Here is a 25,500-nt window from a genome sequence, read left to right on the forward strand (position 1 = left end):
TACACAAGGGAGTTTCCTTTTTGCATCACAACTTGAGGGGAAGAAAGTGTATGCTGCAGAAGCATTTCTTTATTCCTCCTATGGAAAATAGCTGAAGAAAAGGCACTCTGGTGAGCCACTGAAGGGTTCCCGTGGAAGGAACAGACCCTATCCCTGTCCTTTCCACTGGGGACAGGGTTAATGCAGGCTTTTTCCTTCCCCTGGGTTACTCCACTTTAATAAGCATCACAGAATCTCATCTTTCAGCTGTCAGCCTCTTACAAAGACTTCACTTTTCAGGACAGTGTGGTATTCACGATATATGGGAGATGTTAATCCTTCTCTGTGTGCTGCTTTTGTTGTGGTACGCAGAGTCTCTCAAAGGAACCAGGCTGACTTCTTTGCTATCTTAATACCTATTCCCCCCAGAAGCAGGGCATGCAGTAAGGATTATGAGTAGTTTCCTGGGAGATGCTGGGAAGTAGGGCAGGGAAGGGACCAAGAAATGGTGCACCATTAAGTCTACTACCGCAATGCTCAGCTGCAGATTAATCCTGTAGGGGAAATCGGAGCTCCACCGTACAACACACAGCAAAAACTAACCCGAGGGCCAAGGGAGTATTGAAACTCACTCTATCAGTCGTGGACTGAGGCCTGCCATGGAGGAGCAAGGCTAATGGTAGCCTGGACGTTCTGGAATGGTGAGGTGTCAGGAACACACACCGAGACCTTGTGCTGTATCTGCAACTTAAGTCTACAAGACTTTGAAGCAGACAGTGCTGCATCCCAAGATAAGCATTGCTGATTACAAGGAGGATGATGCTGTAAACATCCAAGTCTGTTTCTCATCTACAAAGTAGAAATACCACTTTCATACCACTTTCACAGCTGTTGGGCTGAAGAGACCTGTAGGGAGCATCGAGTGTAATGCCCAGGATGTGGGATGCTCTGACAGCCATTTTACCTAGAGCATCCCATAATTATTAAGCCAGTGCTTCTCAGACTGAAGTACAACAGGGATCATCTGCAGATCCTACTGGAATGCTGGTTCCAATTCAGCATATCTGGATGGGGCATGGGGCACTACATTTCCAAAAAGCTCCAGGGAGACACTGATATTTCTGCTCTGTGGATTAGACTGTGCAGCAAGATTGTAAACAATTCCAGCATTCATCTTCAGCCACCACACACAATAAATCAAACTATTTCCCTTGGACCTATTGAGTGTAATCAAAGCAAAAAAGTTAGATCATGACTGAGTGTTGCGAGCCTTGTGAATAACATAGTTTATGTTGTTCACCACTGATAAACTCAACTGCTTTAGGTTCCCAGGGCAGAATTATACATGAGAGGAAGTGCAGAATAAAAAAATATATAGGAGAGATAAGGATTTCAGCATCATGGAAAAATCCGAGAAGAGATACAAATTGCATCATTAGAGAATGAAGAAAAAGTGTCCAAAGGCATCTAAGTGGTGCATGACAGTAATGCAAAATTAGTGTCAGCTGCTTGGAGATTCGCCCATGCACATACATTACACAGGGTAGGAATGCTAAAGAGCCCCTGTGGGATTTACAATCTGTTGAAGGCAATGAACACACACATGAAGACACCAAGCAGTAACAAAGGGACTAAATCATTCAAGAGTGGAGAAGCTTTGTAAGTCACTGGCAGGTCATTCTTGTAATACCTGGGAGTATAGTTGGAAGGGGGACTTCAGTTGGGCCTTGAGAGGACAGCTGGCTCTTGGGTTTGAATGTGATGGGGTTATGTAAAGCAAAGTCACAAATGTGATCAAAGAGCTCTAACATACGCCATGTATCGCCTGGGATCTAGGCTGACCAGTGACAGGGCTGCCAGGGACAGTGATTAAGAACAGCGTACCACACACACACTGACCTTAGAATGAGACAGGTGGAGGTGAAGAAACAAACTAATAGTGTGGCAGGCACCATGGCACAGTAGGTTAATCCTCTGCCTGTAGTGCTGGCATTCCATATGGGCACTGGTTCTAGTCTCAGCTGCTCCTCTTCCCAACCAGCTCTATGCTGTGGCCTGGGAAAGCAGTAGAAGATGATCCAAGTGTTTGGGCCCCTGTACCTGCATGGGAGACTGGGAAGAAGCACCTGGCTCCTGGCTTTGAATCAGCACAGCTCTGGCCACTGCGGCTACTTGGGGAGTTAACCAACAGAAGGAAGACTTTGTCTCTCCTGCTAACTCTACCTCTCAAATAGAGAAATAAAAGACTTAATATTAGCAATATTACTAAGGAAATGTAATGCAAAGTTCATGCTCAGATTTCGTAGGAACTAGCTGTGGGGCCTGGAAACATGATTCTCCCTAAGTCTCTTTTACTGCTAAATACTTACCCTTCCTTCATTTTAAAAAATGTTTGAAAGTTAGAGTTGCAGAGAGAGACAGAGACAAACCTATCTTCTATCTACTGGTTCCCTCCTCAATGGCCACAATAGCCAGTGCTGAGCCAAAAGCTTCTTCCAGGTGTCCCACATGGGTGGCAGGGACCCAAACACTCAGGCCATCAGAAGTAGAGCAGCCAAGACATGAACCAATGCCCTCATGGGATGCCAGAGCTGTAGGTAGTGGGGTTACCTGCTATGCCACAATGTCAACTCCTACTCATGCTTTATAAATAGAACTGAGGTTATGATCAATTAAGATCAGTCATGAAACATAACCAATGTATATTCTTTAGCACAGAGCTTGGTTCCTAATAAGTTTTTAAAAGCTGTGTTTTTATTTGAAAGTTACACAGAGAAGGAGAGGCAAGGTGGGGGCGGGGAGGGGAGAGGGCGGGTTTCCATTTGCTAATTCACTCCCTAAATGGCCGTAGCTGTGCCAATCTGAAGCCAGGAGCTTCCTCTGGGTCTCCCACGTGGGTGCAGGGGCCCAAGGACTTGGGCCATCCTCCACTGCTTTCCCAGGTCATAGCACAGAGCTGGATTGGAAGTGGAGCAGCCCGGATGGAACTGGCGCCCATGTGGGATGCTGGAACTCCAGGCAGCAGCTTAACCACTATGCCACAGCACCGATCCCAAGTGTTTGGTACTCATTAACATATCCAAAGTAGAAAGGACAAAGAATAGCCAAAATAAAATTTTAAAAAAGTGGGAAGGGGTTGAGGAAGGAAGGAAGAAGGAAACAACTTCATTGTTGTGGTCACAGCAAGGTCTACTATTAGGAAGTTCTGGGGTGGAGAGGTCAGAGTTCCAAGATACCTGGAAGCACACAGACCTTCAGCTTATACTCTGAGGGAAACGCGCACACACATAGCAAACCTCAGTCCTTGCAAAGATAAAGGTGAATGGCTGTTGTGATGTGCAACCTCCACCCTGCCCCAAGAATAAAGAGACTATTGCCTCAGCTCCTGGCAGGGCCTCCAGGTGAATTCAGCCACCCCTCTCATGGTTCACGTGCAAAAGGCATTTGACATAGGTGTGAAAATGCTCAGCTTTTTCACCCCTGCTAGGAGGAGCCCTGAAGGGTCTTTCCACCTTCAGAAATCAGTTTCACTCAGTCTGCATCACCATCTGAATTTCTCTGCCAGATTTCTTCCCCTTCCCCCTGAACCAAGGCATCTCCTAATAACCCTCCCGCATGATAATCTGTTAGAGTCTGCTTCCTGGAGAATCCCCTCTGGCAGCTAGTTCTGCCGTGGTTACTCGGAGGACACACAGCCTCTGGCAGGAGGTGGCCGAGTGTGTGTTAAGAATACAGGTGATGGATTTGGATGGTATTTTGGCTGGAGGAAACGCATCAGCTGTTGCTGGTATCTGCCATTTGAGAAATACAAGGGAAGTACTATGGACAACAGAACTGGGTTAAAGCTTGGGGGAAGGAAAGTTAGGCTGGGGCAAAAGGCAGAGGTCTCCTTGGTAGTGATCAAAGAGGCTCTCATCTCGTTCAGCAGAAGGGCCAAGAGATCGGAGGATCACGCCTCTACGTAAGAGTAGCTCAACTCCAGAGAAAATTAACTTTCCACCTAGAAAGTCTATGCCAAGGTGAGGGTAGGTAAAAGTAGGACCTTGACACATAAAATGGAGACACTGGGGTTCATGTTCCCAAATCTTTAGTCTTTGTGTTTCTGAGTAGGTTATTCCTCCCTAGTAAGGGCTAGCACTCTTCCCTTTGTTCTAGAACAAAGCAGAGGTCTTTACTCTGCAAGACAACATGTACTCATTTCAGGAACTGGCACCTGCTACCCACTTGGTCTATGGGCCTATGGCTATGGTTAAGTTGCAGCAAACACAGCCAGAGTCTGGCTTGGGCTTGATAAGGGAGGTGGGGGACAGAACCCTAAAGCAGCAAGAAATGGGCATTTTTTACTAAAAAACAAAACACACACACACACCCCAGAAGAGTATAGAGTATAGATGTGATTGATTTCTGAGAGCCCTGGCCCTTATGGAATCAGCATACTGCTCGAAACCAGTTTATCCATCTAGGAAATTCTCCTAGGATATGTGATTTAAAATTCTAACAAGGATGCCAAGAGATGATGCAAACACATTCCTGGGATGGATCTCACCAGCATGAGATGAGCACTGGCTCAGAGTTGCCACAGCTATGAAGAGAAAAGTTCTCAGAGAAATAGAGTGGGCACAGTCTGTAAGGCTGGAAAACCCATTAGCCATTCATGTTCAGTAAGATACACCATCAACCAAAGCAGAAAGCCTTGCCCTGTGAAAAGGGCACTGGCATCAGTAAGTTGTGTGATTTTACACAACTGGGCTCAGTGATAATCGGCCACCCCTCCTTGCACATCCAACAAAGGACAGGGGTTTGCTGCTTTATCATTAGAAGTCAGGTGGATGCAATGAACTTAGTGCATGGCAAGGAGGAAAGGGCAATGAACGGGTCTGGTTTGCAGGGGACTATGGAGCTGATTAAAAGGAAACAATACCTGCAGAAAAAAAAAATAGGCCAAACAACAAGAGTACCCCTCCCTCTACAGTCCAAAAAGGTGAAAGATGGGTGGGTGGGCGGTTGGCAGCTGTCACACCAATGTATGATCATGCCTTCAGTCTGGCTTCCAGATCTGAACTACTTTTCAGGGCCAGAACCTCAAACTTAAAAGGTCACCAGAATCCAAGGACCTTGCATAGCATGCCAGTGTTCATGGTGTCGATTCCCACAGCCCTCCCCCAGGGCCAACCACATAATAGTACACCATGGGAAGAGGACTATCAGGGCCTCAGTTAACACACACACCCATGCAACACATACGGCCCTGCTGGCACGGAGGTGTAAGAATCACATTATCTGTCTTGGCTGGATAAGTCAATACTTCAAACACAAGATCTGTGTTTTTCTCAACCCAGGAAAACCTTTCTGGTTGTTAGTTCTCCCTTCTTTGCATTTCCCATTTTCTTGGATGGTGACACTAATATTCTGGATTCATCTTTGAATTTTTATAACATGCAGATACTTCTTTATATTGCAGTATTTTTGTGAGCTTACTTTTGTAATGATTTTTTTAAAAAGATTTGACAGAGTTACACACAGTGGGGTGCGGAGGGAGAGAGAGGTCTTCCATCCGCTGGTTCACTTCTTAATTGGCCGCAATGGCCAGAGCTGTGCCAATACAAAGCCAGGAGCCTCTTCTGGGTCTCCCACGTGGGTACAGGGGCCCAAGGACTTGGGCCATCTTCTGCTTTCCCAGGCCACAGCAGAGAGCTGGATTGGAAGTGGCAGCGGGTGCCTATATAGATGCCATCACTGGAGGTGGTGGCTTTACCTGCTGTGCTGCAGTGCCGGCCCCTGCAATGATTCTAAAAATCAACTTTGAGGTTTAATATGTGTAATGAAACATCCATTTTAAGTGTGCAGTTTAATGGATTTTGGCACGTGTGTACATCTGTACAGCTCCCATGCCTGCCAATCAAGGTATGGGACATTCCCACTACCCCCAAGATTCCCTCTTGCCTCTGACACCAATACCTTCCACAACTGCTTAGCAGAACCTCCCTCCTTTTTGTCTTACCAGTTTCTTTCCTACAGTTTTATAGAGGAAATCAGTGTGTACTTTTGAATGCATGTCTGCTTTCCATCATGCTTTTGACATCCACATTGCGTCTATCAATTTTTGCTAAGTCTTCTATTGTATGGGCACACCGCAGTTTATTTAATGATTCATTTGATGGACACTTGGATTGCTTCTAGTCTGCCATTACACGCATCGTTATATGCAAGATCTGTGTTGAGGCACAGTGAGTTACACTGCCACTTGTGCTGCCAGCATCCCATATTAGAGTCCTGGCTGCTCTGTTTCCAGTCCAGCTTCCCGCTAATGCATCTGGGCAGGCAGCAGATGAGGACCTAGGTATTTGGGTCCCTGCCACCCACATAGGAGACCCAGGTGGAGTTCTGGGTTCTTGGCTTTGGCTGGGCCCAGGCCCTGGTCACTGCAGTCATTTGGGGAGTGAACCAGTGGATGGATGATCTCTGCCACTCTGCTTTTCAAATAAGTCATCTTTTAAAAAGTTGTAAGTTTTTCAGTACATATGTTTTCACTTCTCTTTGGATATACTTAGCAGTGATGGGACATAGGGCAAGTGTAAATTTGCTTAACTTTACAGCAATCAAGTTTTGGGAAATGGTTATACCACCTAACATTTGCCTCCCAGTACATAAGAGATCCGTTTGCTCCAAATCACCAGTGTGTGTTGTCAGCCATTTTTGTTTTTGCTAGTTTGCAACTATATATAGTAATAGCAGTGTGGCTTTATATTTCTGATGACTGAAAATGTTGAGCATCTTCTCATGCATGTATTGGCCACTCTTTAAGTTTATTATTTAACAGGTAGAGATATAGATAGTGAGATAGAAAGGTCTTCCTTCCGTTGGATCACCCCCCAAAATGGCTGCTAAGGCAGGCGCTGCACCGATCCGAAGCCTGGAGCTTCTTCCTGGTCTCCCACATGGGTGCAGGTGCCCAAGCACTTGGGCCATCCTTTACTGCCTTTCTGGGCCACAGCAGAAAGCTAGGTTGGAAGAGGAGCAACCAGGACTAGAACCCAGTGCCCATGTGGGATGCCGGTGCCGTAGGTGGAGGATTAACCAAGTGAGCCACGGCACCGGCCCCCAGCACTCTCATATTTTTGAAGTATCAAGTTGTTTCAAACAGTCTGACTTTACCCACTTTTTAGAGACAGACTGACAGAGAGGGAGGTATCTTCCATCTGCTGGTTCACTCCCCAGATGGCTGCTTAACTCTTCCAAATGGCAACAACAGCCAGGGTTGGGCCAGGCTGAATCCAGGAACTCCAAATACTTGGGCCATCTTCCACTGCTTTCCCAGGCACATTAGCAGGGAGCTGGTTCAGAAGTGGAGCAAATTAGCACCCACATAGGACGCCACTGTCGCAGGCTGTGGCCTTACTTGCTATGCCACAATGCCAGCCCCTCTTAACCCAGTTTAAAAACTAGGTAGTCTTACATTTATCAAGTTGTGAGATTTTTTAACTTAACAAATTTCCAAAGTACAGCTTATGGATTACAATGGCTTCCCCGCCGCCCCCATAACTTCCCTCCCATCTGCAACCCTCCCATCTCCCGATCCTTCTCTCATTCCATTCACTTCAAGATTCATTTTCAATTATTTTTATATACAGAAGACCAATTTAGTATTTAGACTCTGGATGCAAGTCTTTTGTCAGACATAGGTAATGCAAATATTGTCTACTTTCTTTTCTATGTTGGTTTATTCTTTTGTTTTCTTAAAGGTGACATTTGAAACTTGTGTTTAATGTGGATGAAGTTCATTTATTTATCTTTCTTCTGTATTTTGTGCTGTTAAGAATTCTGACTTTCCCAGGTTTGTGAGGGCGTGTTAAAATTTTTGGTTTTATGCATCAGTCTATATTCCATTTAGAATATGTTCTTGCACTAAGTGTGAGAGTTGAGGTTCATGCCTTTTTATCTGTTTATCTTGTCAAGAAATAATGCCTGGAACCTTGGATAATCTTTTCACCAATTACTTTGACATCAAGTTCTTTAATACATACGGGGCTATTAAGTTTCCCTATTTCTTTTCACATCAATTCCAGTAGCTTGTATCTTTCAAAGAATTTACCAATTTTTTCCAAGTACCTTAATTTGCTACATAAATTTGTGCATAATAATCCTCTTATAAGTTTAATATCTGAGCTGATGTCTCCTTTTCTTGAATTTGGTCATTTTTCTTTTCATCACTAATTAAAGGCTCAATTTTTCAAGGAATTAGCTGGCTTAACTGACTTTTTGCCTGCACGATAACTCTTTTCAGTTTCATTGGTTTCATTTGCATTTTTTTCCTTTGATGCTTTAACTTTCTATTTTTTGGGTTTAAGTGAATTCTTGCATCATTGATTTTTCATTCTTTTCCAACATAAACATTTAAAACAAATATCCTATAGTTACTGATTTAATTGAATCTGTTTTGTTTTCATTACTATTGATGTAAAATTTATCCTAATATGCTTTGTGATATATTCTGTATTAGAAATGTTAACTTACAAGCATTTGTGAATTTTAATATCATTAGTTTCCAGTTTCTTATGTTGTGGTCAAAGAAACATTCCATATGATGATCTCAATCCTTTAAGTTTTAGGCTCTTAGTCCTGGGTGGAGCTTGCCTTTGTGAGTATTCCAACTATAGAATAGATGCACATTGGACATTCTATGAATGTTCTATAAGAATCTAGAGCAGACTGCGTAGGACCATATCCTCATGTTTCCATAAGACTGAGTTTCAAGTTACTGTAACAGTTACAGAGAAGAGTTGAAACTCCAACTGTAACTTGGGTTTATCTAACTCTTGTCAGTTGTCAGTTTTTGCTTCATTTATATTTGAAACTAATTAGGTACCTGCACATTTCTGATCATCTTCTTGATGCAGGATTCAGTTATTGTAATGAGCTTTCTCTATTATTCGTCCTTATATGGGACTCTAAGTTTTCTTAACGTAATGTTTACTAGGTATCACTTTTTAAGTCTCATTAACTATTTTGTTTAAAAACAAAACTATTTACAGTGGTTTTCCTGCAAACAGCATGTATTGAGTCTTGCTGTACCCTCATTTATCAAAAAAATTTAAATCTTGTTATATTAGATACTTCAGGTAACTGCCTTTAGTGACAGAACACTTGATCTACAATACTGATTGTGAAAATACTTTGTATTTTTCTAAAACGATTCATATCAAATTGAGGTAGAGAGAGAGAATCAACCCTCTGGTTCATTCCCAAGGTGGCCACAATGGCTGAAGCCTGTCCCAATCCAAAGCCAGGAGCTCCTTCCAGACCTCACGCAGGTTCAGGGGCCCAAGGACTTGGGCCATTTCTACTGCTTTTCCAGGCCATAGCAGGGAGCTGGATCAGCAGTGGAGCAACTGGGATTCGAACCAGTGCCCATATGGGATGCTGGAATTGCAGGCTTTACCTGCCATGCCACAGTGCCGGCCCCAAGGTGGCATATTTTTAATCATCCTTCTTACCCAAAGGAAAATAGAGATTCTTGGTTTTGAGTCACTTTTGAATGTCATTGCCCTTGGTCCCCTGCCCAGGCCCACATGGCCCAGTGGAAGGTGGGCAGCTTTGGTGAGATGCCATCACCCCTTTCAACAGCACTGGGTGCTTTGCTTGGGTGTCCAGGCAGCTGTCTCTACCAGTGATTCTACCACCTCAAGTGGACTTCATCAGCACAAACCAGACCATTAACCTTTTCTACCACTAACACAAAGTCCCTATCATCTCTTCAAATCAGTCAGCCTCAGGAGTTTGGCTTCTCCAGTGCATGGGTGGAAGTCAGGGATGCATGTGGAAAAAAGGATTTATCTTGCTTTTTTTCTTCCTGGAAGATCACACAGTTGCCCAATAGTAGTAATGGCAGTAACAGTAGAAATAGTAATAAGATGCTAAATAAATTTCAACAATTCACTGTTATATCAAGCTAAGTGAAGCCATGAGTCATTCTCCACTGGTTAAAACGTTTCATGAGACTGAGCAGGGACAGAGATGCGAGCCTCATCGTGAGGTCCTCCTGTGCAGCTTGCTTCAGCCATGAACTGAGCCACAGGTGTTCTGCCCAAGAACTGCGGAATGAAAGTGTGCTGACAAGGGGTGAAGTGTAGGGTTGAGACTGAGAGAATTTTCCTTTTCCACGCAGGAAATCCACATCAGTAACTCTTGTCCATGTCTACTCCCCTTCTAGTGACTGACCTGTGTGGTGTTATTCAACATCACTGAAACCATGTGTTCCTATCAAAACAAATAACCATGAAGAAAATGAGAGAACATCCCAGTGTTCTTAGAGGATGGATAAAAACAGCCACCAACAAGAATGCTTTCATCAGCTTTTTCTGTTCAAGAGAGTGAACCAAGGAAGATGGCCATTTGTGCTTGTGCAGTCTCAAAGTTCAACTTCTTTGTGCAAAGGAATGCACTACAAACCCAAGTGTGTAAAATGCTCTGAACAGTGTCTGGCACAGTAAGTGCTCCAAGTTATTCTTATTCTTGGCAGCAGTGCTCAATTGTTTCTCAAGAAGGGTCCAGAAGAGTAGAACTGTGGCAGGGGTGAAGATCTGCTTTGCCCTGTTAGGCTATAAACCTGCAAACTACGGGCGATTTTAGTAAGCTGAATGATATTTAAAAAGCTCTGTATTTTCTACATCTTAATTTATTCTTTTTGAAGTTGGAACAAGAACCAGACAGCTAAGTAGCACTGTAACTGTGCTCACTCCCTACGAATTGAATATTCTATAAGAGACTGCTTTAGTATACTGTTTTAACAGACCATTTTAGGATCATCCTTCTGGCAAAACTATCTTAAATGCATGAATCAAGAACCGTTTCACGGGTCAAACTGCAAAATACTCATTTTCCTTAAACAGCAAAGTCGAATGATGCTAAAAAACTATACTTGCTAAAAGTGAAGAAATGCTTTTTATAACTAATCTCCTCCATAACATGTTATATAAAGCAGAATGAGGATGTGGAAGATCCAGTTGTATCAAGGTTTTTAAGAGAACATTTTGCAGTGTTAGTTGACACAACGTTACATGTTTATGGGGTACAGTGGTATTTTTGTATGACTGTAGTAGATCAGGAAAATCACCTCAGAAATTTCTCACTTCTTTGTGTTGAGACCATTCAAAATCCTCTGCCAGCTGTCCTGAAATAAACCATAGTTACCCTACCTTCCTGTAGAACAGTAGATGCTACTGCTCCTATCCAACTATACCCCTATACCCATTAAGCATCGTCTCTCCAACCCTCTCCACTGTTTACTTCCAGCCTCTGCTACCCAGTCTTCTACCCTCTACTTCAAGATCCATGCTTTTAGCCTTCATTGAAGTGAGAACATGTGGCCTTCCTTTCTGTGCTAGACTTCTTCGTATAAAATCATCCCATTTCATCCATGTTATTGAAAATGATGGGATTTTCTTTACAGCTCAATAGTGTTCCATTGCATACACACACACTTCATTCACTCACATGTCAGTGGGACATCTAGGTTGATTTACTATCTCTGATCATGTGGATGCTTATTTGCCTTGTGACATACTGCTTTCATTTCCTTTTGATACAAACCCAGTAGTGGGATTGCTGGATCATCTGGTAGTTCTATTTCTAGTGTTTTGAGGGAGCACCATACTGTTTTCCCCACAATGGAAATACTAATTTGCATTCGTTCCAACAGCAGGTCAGAATTCCTTTCTCCACCTCCTCAGCCTAAGCTGTTTCTTCCTCTAGGAGAGGGCTAGTATTCCCTAAGACACCTGGTAGTCAGTGTAGCTTAAAGCCATTTTAGGACTCCTTTCAGCCAATGATGTGATACCTTTCTGTATCCTACCTCACTGTAACCAAAAGACCTCCAATTAAAGAATTGGAGAAAAGTGAAATATCAACTCGTAGTTGAAGTATCTAGCAGTATCCCTGCTTTAATCCAAGTGGGGACATGGTGTTCCCTGAGTTCCATTGAAATGCATGGACTCAATTTCACCTTGGCTGATCTTGGCTGCCCTCTTTTTTCAGAATTCAGACTCCCTGCTCACTGGAGGCAGAGATGAACACTAGTGGCTTTGGTTTTAGATTCAATGATTTCAGCAACTTCAACAGAAAGCAAGATTCCCTTTCTTAATAGTTACAGCAAAAGCCTCAGGGTCAAAGCTCGTTGGACTGATTTGGGTCGAGTGTCTACTGCTATAGACAAGGGAAGAAAGTGCTGTGGTTGGCCAAGGTGAATCCTGTGTTTACTCTGAATTCATGGTGTGCAGCCAGGCCTGCACTAACTATAGGTGAAGAATGGAGGCGGGGGGTTGGGGTGGTGTTTGACCTAGCAGGTATGACACTGGATCCTATATTTCAAAGTCTGGATTGGGTATCTGCCTCTGGTGCCCAGTTTTGGCCATTGCTGGCATTTGGGGAGTGAACAGGATATGAACTCTAGCTCTTTACCTCCCTCCCTCTCACAGATAAATATTTATAATAAAAAATGAAAAAATGATGGGGTAATTATCCAAAGGAAAACTTGGGTGATATTACTCTACACAGAAAAAGCTTGGATGGCTTCTGGGACATGAGATACAAGAAAAACACCAAAAAGGAAAAATATATCCATTATATGCTATAGGAAATGTTTTAGAATATAGCACAGCACACACAAGCCTCTAGGGCAACACACAGGGATGGGTGACTGTTACCCAACACACTGCTCGAACATGCTCCTAGCTGCATCTCCTGTTGCTCCTCCAGACCTCCTCTGTGCCCTGTGAGCCTGATTGGCGTGGGTAACAATTCCTCAGTCTGCTTTCTATTTGGGTTTGACCAACAGGGAATGCTGTGAACAGACTGGCGGTGGAGAATGGGTTGGGTATTTAATCAGGGGCTCCCTGCTTCAGGGCTTAGCAATCCAGCTGCACCCTGCTCCAGCTAATGGTGCTCCTGTTTCTAGAAGTCCTGAGCTGGCAGTAGCATCCATAGGGCTACCTGTCTCAGGGTAATGAGCTAGCCCTTGTAGTTTTTTCCTTATGCCCTTCCCAGGTCTTTGTAAATATTCCCTTTAGACTGACCACTCTGGAAAAGCCATATTTTTAAAAAGAAACTGCCAAGTATGTTTAGTTGGAAGAGAAACCAAACTAGTTTTCAGGGTGGCTGTATCATTTTACACCTCTGCCAGCAACGTGTGAAGAGCCCAATTTCTCCATATCCTCACCAACACTTGGTGTCATCACTTTGTTATTTTAATGACTAGGCAGTGCTGTCATTTGTGGTTTTAATTTCCATTTCTCCACTTCATGAGGCTTTTTTTTTTTTGTACTTATTTGCCATCTGTTTTATCTTCTTGGATGAGATGTCATAGAGGTTACTCTTAAATGTTTAATGTGAGCAACATCTGTCTATCCACTTCCTCACTTAACACTTAGGTTTGTTTGCCAAAGTTCCAGTCCCTGATGTTCTCAGAAGGAAAACCAATGACCTACCATGTGCTCCAGCCTTGCTGGCTTCTGTCTCAAGCATGTCTTGTTTAGCCAGCTGGCACAGTGGCTCTGAGACCAAGCTGCTTTGCTCTCTACATAGCTCACCCTTCTCCAGTTTAGTTCTCGGGGCCTCTTCAGAAATGGCTCCCCTGGCCTCCCCTAGGTCAGTCCTGTCTCACAGGACTCGTCTTTCTCTTCTGTTATTTTTACTCTGGTCTGCAATTCCACACATCTGGTGTTACTGCCTCTGCTTACATACGCCTTAGTGTGTAAGCTCCGTGAGGCCAGGGCCCTCATGTCTTCTCTCCCTTGATGCCCAAGACACCTTGGCATCTGATGAATGCATGACTATTTCCAGGTCATTTTATACAGCTTTCAAATTATTGCAGACTATTTCCACCTTTGATTCTATCATTTCCCTTTTAAAGTTACCGATTAACATTACCACCATTTCGGGGATTGAACTAAAATATAGAACATTTTATAATGCCAAGCACCATATGGTATAAAAGCCTATTTATACAATAAGCAAGATTCACCATTGACTTTATTAGGTAAATATTTCATACAGAAAAACCTAAACTGTTGCCTGATACAAGATCTAATTTCATAAAATGTCAGTGTATGATTTACATAAAATTTAATGTTTCGAGCTACATTTTATCCCCTTCTAACTTGTATGTTGAGGTGCTAGCCCTCAGCACCTCTGAACGTGACTATATTTAGAGATAGGTTTTTAAAAAGATAATTAGGATGGGCTCTTATCCATATAATTAAGAGGAAGAAATTTAGATGGAAGGCCACATTAACTTACAAACCCCAAATTCAGAAAGAGTCTTAAGAAAAAACAAACTAACCATACTACCATCTTGATCTTGAACCTCTTATTTCCAGAACAAGCCATTCAGTACACAGTACTTCTTTATGGAAGCCCTAACAAATAAGGTGGCTTCAAAGATCTGGAAAATGGAGTTAAAAGTTGAGTTTATCTTGGTGAAAAAGATCTTTAATTCCATGCCTCATTTTTTCATAATACATATTTTCCATGAACTTTTCAAAAAAGGTCTACTTATTTACTTGAAAGGCAGAAAGACTGGCAGAGAGACCCTTCCATCCAATGGTCCATTCCTAAGTGCCTGCAACAAGTTCTGGTCCAGGACAGACCAGGAGCCTCCTGTGTCGTCTTCCCTTCTTCCCAGGCACACTAGCATGCAGGTGGATCAGAACTGGAGCAGCCAGGAATCAAGCTGGCATTCCAACATGGAATGCCAGCATCCTAAGCAGCATCTTAACCTATTGTGCCACAACACTTGCCTTATCCATGAATTTTTGGAGCCCTTTTGTACAAGTGGCAGCATATGGGAATTTATGGTTTGGTTCTGATTTTTGTAAAATTTACCACGAATCTTGTCAATGCAGCTGTTTGATGCTATACTGCACTACACTGATACAGATGGTTTGAGATGAAATTAACAAGAAGATAAAGGAAGAGCACGTCAGCTAATTAATCCCCCCGTTTGTCAGTGAAAAATCTGGAAGTAAATCAGGTTTCCAGTTTAGATTACTTGAGGTTTAAAGTCTTGGTCAAAGGACAATGTGCTGAGTTGCCTCCAGATCAGACTGGGTTCCCCCAGCAAGGAGGGGACCTGGAACCATCACCTGGAAGTGGATCCCCAGTGCGTTTCATGGCAGCGTTCCAGCATCTAGGCTAGGGGCCTCCAGACCTCCTACGTAAGATTCAGAGGGCAAACCAACCACGTAACATGCACTGGTAGTTACTCAGAAACAATCTAGACCAGGGCTGTCCATGTCAGAAGGAACTATAGGCATCAGCCCTGATGTTTACTCAGGCAGGAGGGAGTTGGCGATGTTGACACATTCAACCCATCACCTCATTAGCAGAATCTGCTTGTTCATTTCTCTCCTTTGACACCCCAGAATACATGAGGCAGGCCAAGAGCAGTCAGAAAGGATTTGAAAAAATCTGTTCGACCTGAAGACCTTCATCAACTGGACCGATCTTCTCACTTTACAAGGCAGACAACTGAGACCAGCCCCCAGTGCTTGGAGTGACGCGCATGCATTATGCGCCTGCGAATATTTATAGCAGTCCACCTCAGTCTGAAGTCAGAGATAAAGAATCCTCAGAGACAGCCCAAGCCTGAAATTTCTCATGCTACAAGGAGAACTGTGGATTCTCTTGATAGGTCTTGTCTAATATCTCAGAGGGAAATAAATTTAAGGGATGTTCCAACAATGAATTTCTTATCTTATAAAGTTGGGTTAAAAGTTAAAAATCTTATCAGGACTACATCTGGAAAATATAAAGAGATTGATTAGCCATTGGAGAAAGCTGTACTGTAAATGAGAACTCCCTCTCACCAGTAAATATTGTTTCATAAAGATAATGACCCTTTTGGTAAATTAGTGCCCTTCTTCAATGTTCATAAAATGGGTATCTGTTTTACAGCCCTTTGGAATTGAAAAATTAGGCAACTGATTCAGAGACCTAAAGGATTAGAAATGCATTAAATGATAGTCTATTTCTGTCATATATACTCGTGCCTATGCACCAGGAACTCCTAAAGTTCCAGTGGATAGGCTGGTGCTTGCCCTTAAGGACAGCTTAGTCTGGTGGAGAAACCAGACACCCAAGACACTGTGTTGACACAGCAGTCCCAAGGTTATAATCAGAGGTTATTCTCTCCAGCTACCTGTTTTGATTCCTCTTAGAGCTCTTATTCAAGGTAAGACAAGCTCCTCCTGCCCCTTGGAGGAAATCTAGTACAGGTATTATGATTTTTCTGACAAATCCCAAGTGATATACACTTGTCACCGCGAGAGACCAAAATAACTCAGTAACTTACACCCTTTTCAAACCCCAGATTTTTCAGATTTGAAAGGCAGAGAGAGAATGAATGAGAATCATTCATCTGTTGGCTCACTTCCCAGACACAATAGCCAATGCTGGGCCAGAATAAAGACAGGAGCCGGGAACTCCAATCTGGTCTCTCACCTGAGTGCCAGGGCCCAGATACTTGGGTCATTTTCACTGCCTTCCTAGGCACGTTAGCTGGAAGCTGAAATAGAAGTGGAGCAACCAGCACTTGGACTAGTGCTTTGATATGGATGGCGTCATCACAAGCAGGCTTAGCCGACTTTGGCACAGTATCCACCCCATCCATATTTCATTTAAAGATAAATATTCTCCTTGTGGCTTGAGCTGGCTCCAGTGGCATGGGTGCCTCTGTCCTTCTCCCACTCAACAGGTTGCTGCTTGGCTGGACCCCAGGTGAAGGTGAGGGGTGGGGTGGTAAGAGGTAGGAACAGGTGTGGCTGGCACTCAGTCTCACATAGGTTTCCTGAGGCCAGGCCAGGCATGTGGCTGCCAGTCTGTCAGATCGGTCATTTGCAGGCCCTGTTTGGAACCTCCTCTTACAATTTTCTTCTTGATGACTATGGTACTTCTATTTCATCTTTCACACCCTGGCAATCAGAGGTTCACTCTTAGCTGGAATAACTACCCTGTGGCATCCTGGGCAGAATTAGAGATGGCTCAAAGCTCTCTCCCCTTCTCCCATACTTCTGTCACCAGAGGGAACCCACAGGAACGTAGACCAGCCTAGGTGTGAGCAGCTGTAAGTGTAGCACATGGAGCTCTCGTTATCTTGCTACCTCCCTGCTTGCCACCGCTTCTGGTCTGTGGAGCCTCCAGGAGCATCTCACTCTGTCCCCTAAATGGCCATTTGACATCATTCAATCTTAGTTTATGGAAGCCCTGATCACCAGGCTTGAGGAAAGATAACCTTATAGCCCTCTCCCATGTAATAGGAAAAACCCACAGCATTACTAATAACCCTCTCCAAAAAATTGCTTTTGTTCTAGGTTTTATCGATTAAGGGTGTTCACTTGCTTGAAAGTCAGTGTTAGAGAGGGAAGGAGTGAGGGAAGAGAAAGACAGTGAGCTATCAAGGTATCTTCCACTGGTTCATTCCCCAAATGGCTGCAATTGCCAGGCTGCACCAGACTGAATCCGGGACCCTGGAACACCATCTGGTTGGGCCATCTTCCACTGCTTTCCCAGGCACATTATCAGGGAACTGGATCAGAAGTGGAGCAGCCAGGGCTCGAACCGGTGTCCATATGGGATGCTGGTGTCACTGGCACTAGCTTAACCCATTAGGCCACGCCAGTCCCTGTGGAATGAACCCTCACTTCCATGGCTTAGAAAAGTCCAGTGGGAGAATTTGTTTCTCCTTTGCAAACTGTGCACAGGCATACAGCATCTCACCTTGGAATCTGAGACTGGTTGCTTTTGGGACCTCAGCAAAAATTAAAGCTGAATCCTGTTTTGTAATACAATAGATGGTAAATGTTTCAAACGGAGGCCAGGAGAGAGACCTGCAAAATCTGTAGCAGATAATACTGATCCATAGTAGGTAAGAGGAGCGTTAGCAAAATCTTCCTGCAAAGCTGGCACCCGAGTTGAGTTCCAAGATATATGAATCCAGAGCGGAAAGAGGGCATTCCAGGTCAGTTTGTTTTTAACTGTAGGGTACATTTCTGGATCTCTGGGCTGTTTGCTATGGTAGCCAACATCACTCTAATACTTGGCATTTTTACCAAACACTAACACTTCAGATTCTTGCCAGAAAAAGAGAAGCTAAACCTATGAGTATTTAGAGCCAGGTTTTATTTACAGGAAATACAGGAGAAACAGGCTGAGTGACACCAATATAAGGAAGCAAAGAGATAAGCTCAGAATCAAAGACATTCTGCAGAACCGACTTGTTTACTGCAAGACTTGTTTATTGGCAGCGGCTGGGTTGGTGGGGGGTGGGATTCAGGCAAGACAACATGCAGGAAGCACAAGAATCACATGAACTGTGTCCAGTTCTTTGATACCGGGATGGCAGCGTCTTGTGTTGACCTCTGAACCATGCTGCTGCTTCCCCACCCTGCCCTAAGCCCTGCAGAGCTGCTATAAGGAGATCCCTCAATAGTGGCTCCCAGTGGGGTTCAGGTAACAGCCTCAGCAAGACTGGGAGGAGAGGTTGGAGAGGGGGAGTCTGTGGGAGGAACCTGAGCTCCAACTCTGCTTGCCCAGTGGTAGATTGTGGGTGGTGGCTTCTGTACTCCAAGTCATAGCTCTCTCCTGGCTCTCCACAGTATCCTCTTTTCTCCATGTTCTGGTCACCACTCCCTTCTCTACCCCTTCAGTGCCAGTGTCCTGCCACGTAGCTTAGTGCCTGCCCATGCCCTCAGAGTGCTTTCATTAAATTCTCCTTAAGTTTCCTGTTTCTGCCAAGACACAGGAGATCCATCCATGGATCCAGTGGATCCCAGGAAGTACAGGAAGTCTGTACAATACTGAGAAACACTAGGTCCAGGCAGGATACACCAGAGCCTCCAGGGTACTGTGCAGGACTTGAGTTTCAAGGTGTTTTCTTGCTGCTGGACCAAGTGTGGGGGCAGGAGAAAAGGACGAAGGGGGCGGGACAGCACTGCTGAAGGCTTTTCTGCTGTGCTAGATCCTTCCAGAGGCAGCTGTGAGGTTCATGAGGTGAAAATTGCATTTCAATAGAAAGATGGTGAATAAGACGCTAGAGGAGAAAAATCCAGATCCCGTGCTTGAAATCTTCACCAGGTTACCAGAGCAACACCTGTGGGCCAGTATATACCTAAAAGAAACTAGGGCCTCTGGAAAGAGAAATATGGCTTCAAAGGAAGATCTTGGTTTTAGGGGAAGTAGAAGACAGGCACTTATGGGTATGTAATGTCCTTTATGCCACATATCACACTGCTGCATTGATTCATGTCATCAGCAAGATTGTGTTCAAACTTTGAAGGACTTCCTTGCCCACTGCGGGATGTTATAGAAAATGTGATTTGTTGTACTACCAGCTTTACTAAGCTACATTTGTTACATGAAGGGGGAAACATACAAACAGCTGAAACAATAAACATTAGCTGCTAAGCAAAATTAATGATTTATTGTTGCAGAGGACCAATAAGACTTCCTAGAAAGTATTTCTTACTCAGGACACTTAATTGTTATACAGAATTGGAATAAGGCAAAAATCTTATGTCTTCCCTTTCTCCCCTTCTTAGGAATTGACACTATCATCTGCAGGTGAAAGAACCTTGCACTGTTACGTGTTTGCATAATCATTCAGTCTTAGAATGTTAGTGTTCTTTCCTAGTTTTTTCTGCTTAGAGTATCTTATGATAAGCCAGAATTATAGGAACTGATGCAAAATTTTTTTTTTTTTTTGACAGGCAGAGTAGATAGTGAGAGAGACAGAAAGAAAAGTCTTCCTTTTGCCGTTGGTTCACCCTCCAATGGCCGCCGCAGCACGCTGCGGCCGGCGCACCGCACTGATCCGAAGGCAGGAGCCAGGTACTTATCCTGGTCTCCCATGGGGTGCAGGGCCCAAGCACCTGGGCCATCCTCCACTGCACTCCCTGGCCACAGCAGAGAGCTGGCCTGGAAGAGGAGCAACCGGGACAGAATCCGGCGCCCTGACCGGGGCTAGAACCTGGTGTGCCAGTGCTGCTAGGTGGAAGATTAGCCTATTGAGCTGCGGCGCCGGCCATGATGTGAATTTTATATAATGTTTTGCCATGACGTCTTGCCCCTAATCCTACCACTTTAGAAAATATTGTGACTTCCTTCACTAATAGAATATGGGTTGTTCTATAAAAGAGGAAGCAAAAGCCAGTTTGCCTACTTCCCTTTGTGTTGTATCATGAGTTTAAAACTTTCTAATTTTCCATGAATCCAAATACTGAAGTGTTCTTGTATCCCTTTCCTTGCTAAGTTATCCTGGCACTGCACTGGGGAGGTGTCCTGGGACCAGCACCATCTTTCATTGCAACATTCTTTGGTTTACTTCAAAACATGGTACACTTCTCATTTGAAGTTATCTTCCACTAGTTCATTTTGGCTGTAGTGAAAACACAATTGTGCTTCAAAAATTCAACCCTGCTCCAAGCTCGTCTTTTAAACTTGGGACTTGAATAAAAATTTAGGCTGTGTTTCCTGTTTGTTCACTGCTACTGCACTTGTCAGTCAGTACCTGCCCTACCTACAGCCCATCTGACAGAGCAGCTCCAGGGGATGAAACCTACATACTATCAAAGAAGTAGACGCTTGATGGACAAGGACTGGACAATGATCCACCTCCTCTTGTCAGGCCACGTCCTATCATAGGCCAGGTTCTCCCTTGGGAGATTGAACCAGGAGAATGGGGGGAATAGGAGAAAGACCACAAGGTGGAGTTCATTGTTATCTGTTCACCAACTCATCACCTGATAGAGTCTTGTCAGCTAGAAGATTGAGCAAAATACCATTCCTCAAAACAGGAGGATTTAGCATCACTCATTCTGTGAATGACTCCACCCATCTCTACTCCCCACAATAGTCACTGTGTAAAATTAGTTTGGTTCCCATCATGTCACATGTCCAACCAACCGCTACTCAAGTGTCTCAATTCAAGGACCCTCATATTACATAATTGCCTAAACCTCGGTATGCGGAGTTTAACATGTTTATAAAACCACATTTAAACATTTTAAGTGGAAAATGAGAAAAATAATCATCCCTTCTGATCACCTCGAGAATTCTTGCTGGCATGGTGTCCCCAGTCATTCCCAACATAGCACATTCGTGGTTACCTAGGAAACATCTGCCAGTGCTTACAAACATACATTTTGTTATTTCAGGAAGCCTAGGTCATGGCCACTGCACAATCTTTGTTCCCTGCAAACCAAACCAAGATGGAATTTCACATCAAGGAATTTTATTAAGAAGCACCCTTGGGGGCCAGTGTTGTGGAACAGTGGGTTAGGCTGCCACCTGCAACACTACATCCCATATCGGAGCACTGGTGTGAGCCTTGGCTGTGGGGAGCAGGGCCCATCTCCCACAACATGGCGAAATAAGTACTGAGACTATCGAGACTAGACTACTGAGACTATTGAGACTAACTATGCGCCTGATCTCCCACCATATGGCGCCGAGAAGGAGTAAACAAATCTTACACAGCTGCTTCGTCAATTAGCTGATTCCTGATCCAACCTCTGATTGGAGAACAGCGTGCTCAGCACGTGGGCAGCAGAGCACGGATTGGTGGGAGAGGACTATAAAGGCGAGATAGAAGCAGCGCAGGGGGATTCGCTTATGCGCTGCGAGGCGCCGCAGACATCTCACACCACACGCCGAAAGAACAAGAGTGGACGCACACCAACTGGAATGCGGTTAGAATGTGGTTAGCACAGGAGCAAACTTGAACGCACAACGCAGAGTCTTTTGCTTAAACAACAGCGTGGGGTCCGGTGTCATTCTCCCACGAGCCCACTTGGCTGTTCTGATTCCACTTCCTGCTAATGTGCCCGGGAGGCAATAGAAGATGCCCAAGTACTTGGGTTCCTGCCACCCACGTGGGAGACCCAGATGGAGTTCCTGACTCCTAGTCTTGGCCTGGCCCAGTTCTGGCTGTTGTGGCCATTTGGGGAGTGAACCTGTAGATGGGAGATCAATTTCTCTCACTTTCCAACAAGTTATTTTCATAAGTACCACCTTTGGGATCCAACAGGACAGAGTGGAAAGGGAAGGGACCAAGACTGGGAGAAAGATGTTCAGCTCTGATACAGGTTTAGCAGTAACTTCAACTAACACACACCAACTCCACGCAGCTCCAGGGAAGCTGTGGTACTGGAACTTCCATCAGAGATGTTAAGGTGATCTGAGACAGCCAGGCCTTTCTGCTCTCATAGATCAGTCAGATGTGGGCCACACATGGAAGGGACAGGACATACATCAGGTGTTTGTCACCGAGAGATCTCTGAAGGTCTTTTAGGTGAAGACTGCCTCTTAGGGTGGCCAATTATCCCAGGTTTGGCTTTTAAAGTCCCAGGTACAGCAGTGAGAAAATCCCACGTCTTGGGAGACACCTCAGTCCTAGGCATAACAACTGGGCACTAAGCAGCTGACCTTTCCTCTCCAGCCTCCATCTAATCCCTCATCCCTAAAAGGACATGCTTTTGCCATTGCATTTTCCCATTTGGCCATCTATAAGAACCTGACTCACAAAACTCAATGAAAAAAACAGCATGGTCTCACTGATCCATAGCTAAGGGGCACCTGTGGTGGAATTTAAAGCAAAAGCAGTGCTCCTACAGGTAAAGAGGCAAACCCAGTTGCTTCAAACAAATGCTTCATTGGTGATTCCTTTTGGGATAACATTTTTAACCTCCTCAGACCTTAAACTTATCATTCTGGGATGAAAATCTTTGAGTATCAGATAAATATTTGAAAGCAGAAGACAAAGTTCGAGGGAGAGAGTTCTATGTGCTGATTCACTTCCCAGATGGTTGCAATGGCCAGGGCTGGGCCAGGCTGAAGCCAAGAGCTTCATCCGTGTTTCCCACATAGATGCAGGAGCCCAAGCACTTGGGTCATCTTCCACAGCTATTCCCAGACCATTAGCAGGGAGCTAGATTGGAAGCGGAGCAGCCAGGACATGAATTGGTGCCCTTGTGGGATGCTGGTATCACAGGCAGTGGCTTGATCTGCTGTACCACAATGCTGGCCCCAAGAAATCTTTTCTAGGAAGTGTTGCCTCTTCCGTTTATCTGAATAATTCATTATAATCACATCAATTAAAATGAGCTTTCCTGTAGAGATGCAAAGTGAGCTGCATTTCAGTTAACTTGGGGATCAAGCATTGCTTTTAAAACAGATAAGCTTTAATATCACTTAAGAGAAACCCCCCACAAAATTGAACATATTACACATTGCATGGGCTCCGTAAGACTGAACACTTGAGAGAATACTGCATAGGTATTTCTAATTTTTGTTTCAAAGTTTTACTTGAAAGGCAGAGTTACAATGAGAGCTAGAGGGACAGATATACCATCTGCTTGTTTACTCCCCAAATGGCCACATAGGCATAAGTCAGGAGCTTCATCCAGGTCTCCCATGTGGGCTCAGGGGCACAAGGACTTGGGCCATCTTCTCTTGCTTTCCCAGGTGCATTAGCAAGAGAGCTGGATCTGAAGTAAAGCAGCTGAAACTTGAACTGGTGCCCATATGGGATGCAAGCTCTGCAATGGTTTAACCCATTACACCCCAGTGCCAGCCCAAGAAGCTATTTTCTACGTAGTCAACAATATTGTCTAAGGTCAGGACTCTTCATTGAACTCTAAAAATTTGTATCAAAGTTTTTGATGAAAATAATTTTTAAAGATTTTCTTTATATCAGAAGCCATCCCACTCCTTGGAATTTACCCAAAGGAAATAAATTGGCAAACAAAAAAGCTATCTGCACCTTAATGTTTAATGCAGCTCAATTCACAATAGCTAATACCTGGAATCAACCCAAATGCCCATCAACAATAGACTGGATGAAGAAATTATGGGACATGTACTCTATAGAATACTATACAGCAGTCAACAATGAAATCCGGTCATTTGCAACAAAATGGAGGAATCTGGAAAACATGCTGAGTGAAATAAACCAGCCCCAAAGGGACAAATATCATGTTCTTCCTGATCGGTGACAACTAACCAAGCATCAGAAAGGAAACCTGGTGAAGTGAAATGGACACTATGAGAAAGTGACTTGATTAGCCCTTGTCCTGACTGTTGATGTACAATTTAATACTTTATCCCTTTGTTTTGTTCTAGTTAATACGATTGGTTGAACTCTAACACACATTTATTCCTAGGTATTTAAAATTAACTGAAAAGTGATCCCTGTTAAATATAAGAGTGGAAATAAGAGGGTGGAGATGTACAATTTGGGACATGCTCAATCGGACTTGCCCCAAATGGTGGAGTTAGAAACATGCCAGGGGATTCCAATACAATCCCATCAAGGTGGCATGTACCAATGCCATCTCACTAGTCCCAGTGATCAACTTCAGTTCACAATTGATCACACTGATAGGTCTAAGAGTCAAAGGGATCACACAAACAAGACTAGTGTCTGCGAATACTAACTGATAGAATCAAAAAGGGAGAGAACGATCCATCATGGGAAGTGGGATACACAGCAGACTCATAGAATGACAGATGTCCTAAACAGCACTCTGGCCTCAGAATCAGCCCTTAAGACATTCAGATCTGGCTGAAGAGCCCATGGGAGTATTTCAGGCATGGAAAGCCAAGACACTCTGGGGGTGGGGGGGGAGGACCTAAATGAAAGATCTCTGCGAGTGAGATCCCAGTGGAAAGAACGGGGCCAATGAAGGAGGGACCTCTCTCTCTGAAGGGAGGAGAGAACTTCCACTTTGACTATGACCCTGTCAGAATAAGATTGAAGTCAGCGAACTCAAAAGGCTTCCATAGCCTTGGCAACTCATGACTAGAGCCTAGGGAGATTACTGACGCCATACACAAGAGTGTCAAATTGTTAAGTCAACAACAGGAGTCACTGTGTACTTACTCCTCATGTGGGATCGGTCCTTAGTGTGTTGTCCAATGTGAGGTAATGCTATGACTAGTACTGAAACAGTATTTTACACTTTGTTTCTGTGTGGGTGCAAACTGATGAAATCTTAATATACAGAAGATCGATTTAGTGTATAAAGATAATTGAAAATGAATCTTGATGTGAATGGGATGGGAGAGGGAGTGGGAGTGGGAGATGGGAGGGGTGCAAGTGGGAGGGAAGTTATGGGGGGAAGCTATTGTAATCCGTAAACTAATTTGCAAATTTATATTCATTAAATAAAAGTTAAGAGACTTGTTGCTTAATAGGTATTTTGATGGTGCAAGTTGAACAGCTTGGAGAAACAATTGGTGGGGCAGCACAAGTGGCTTCTCATTCAGCAAGTAAGAGCACCTACCATGTACCACACTATGAAATAGGCACTGGGGTTAGAGAAAGTGGGAACAGTTTTGGCCTCATGGAACTAACAGAGGAAGCGGTCATGCGAGCAGATCCCAGAATGGACCTCTATAATGAGGATGATGCAACCGGGGCGTTTATAGGAAAGCTGTGCTCACTGAAAACCGTAACACTTGATCAGATGATAA

Source organism: Oryctolagus cuniculus, chromosome 8 (assembly GCF_051225735.1).
Source record: "Oryctolagus cuniculus isolate XC-2025 breed Fujian yellow rabbit chromosome 8, ASM5122573v1, whole genome shotgun sequence".
Lineage (NCBI taxonomy): Eukaryota > Metazoa > Chordata > Mammalia > Lagomorpha > Leporidae > Oryctolagus > Oryctolagus cuniculus.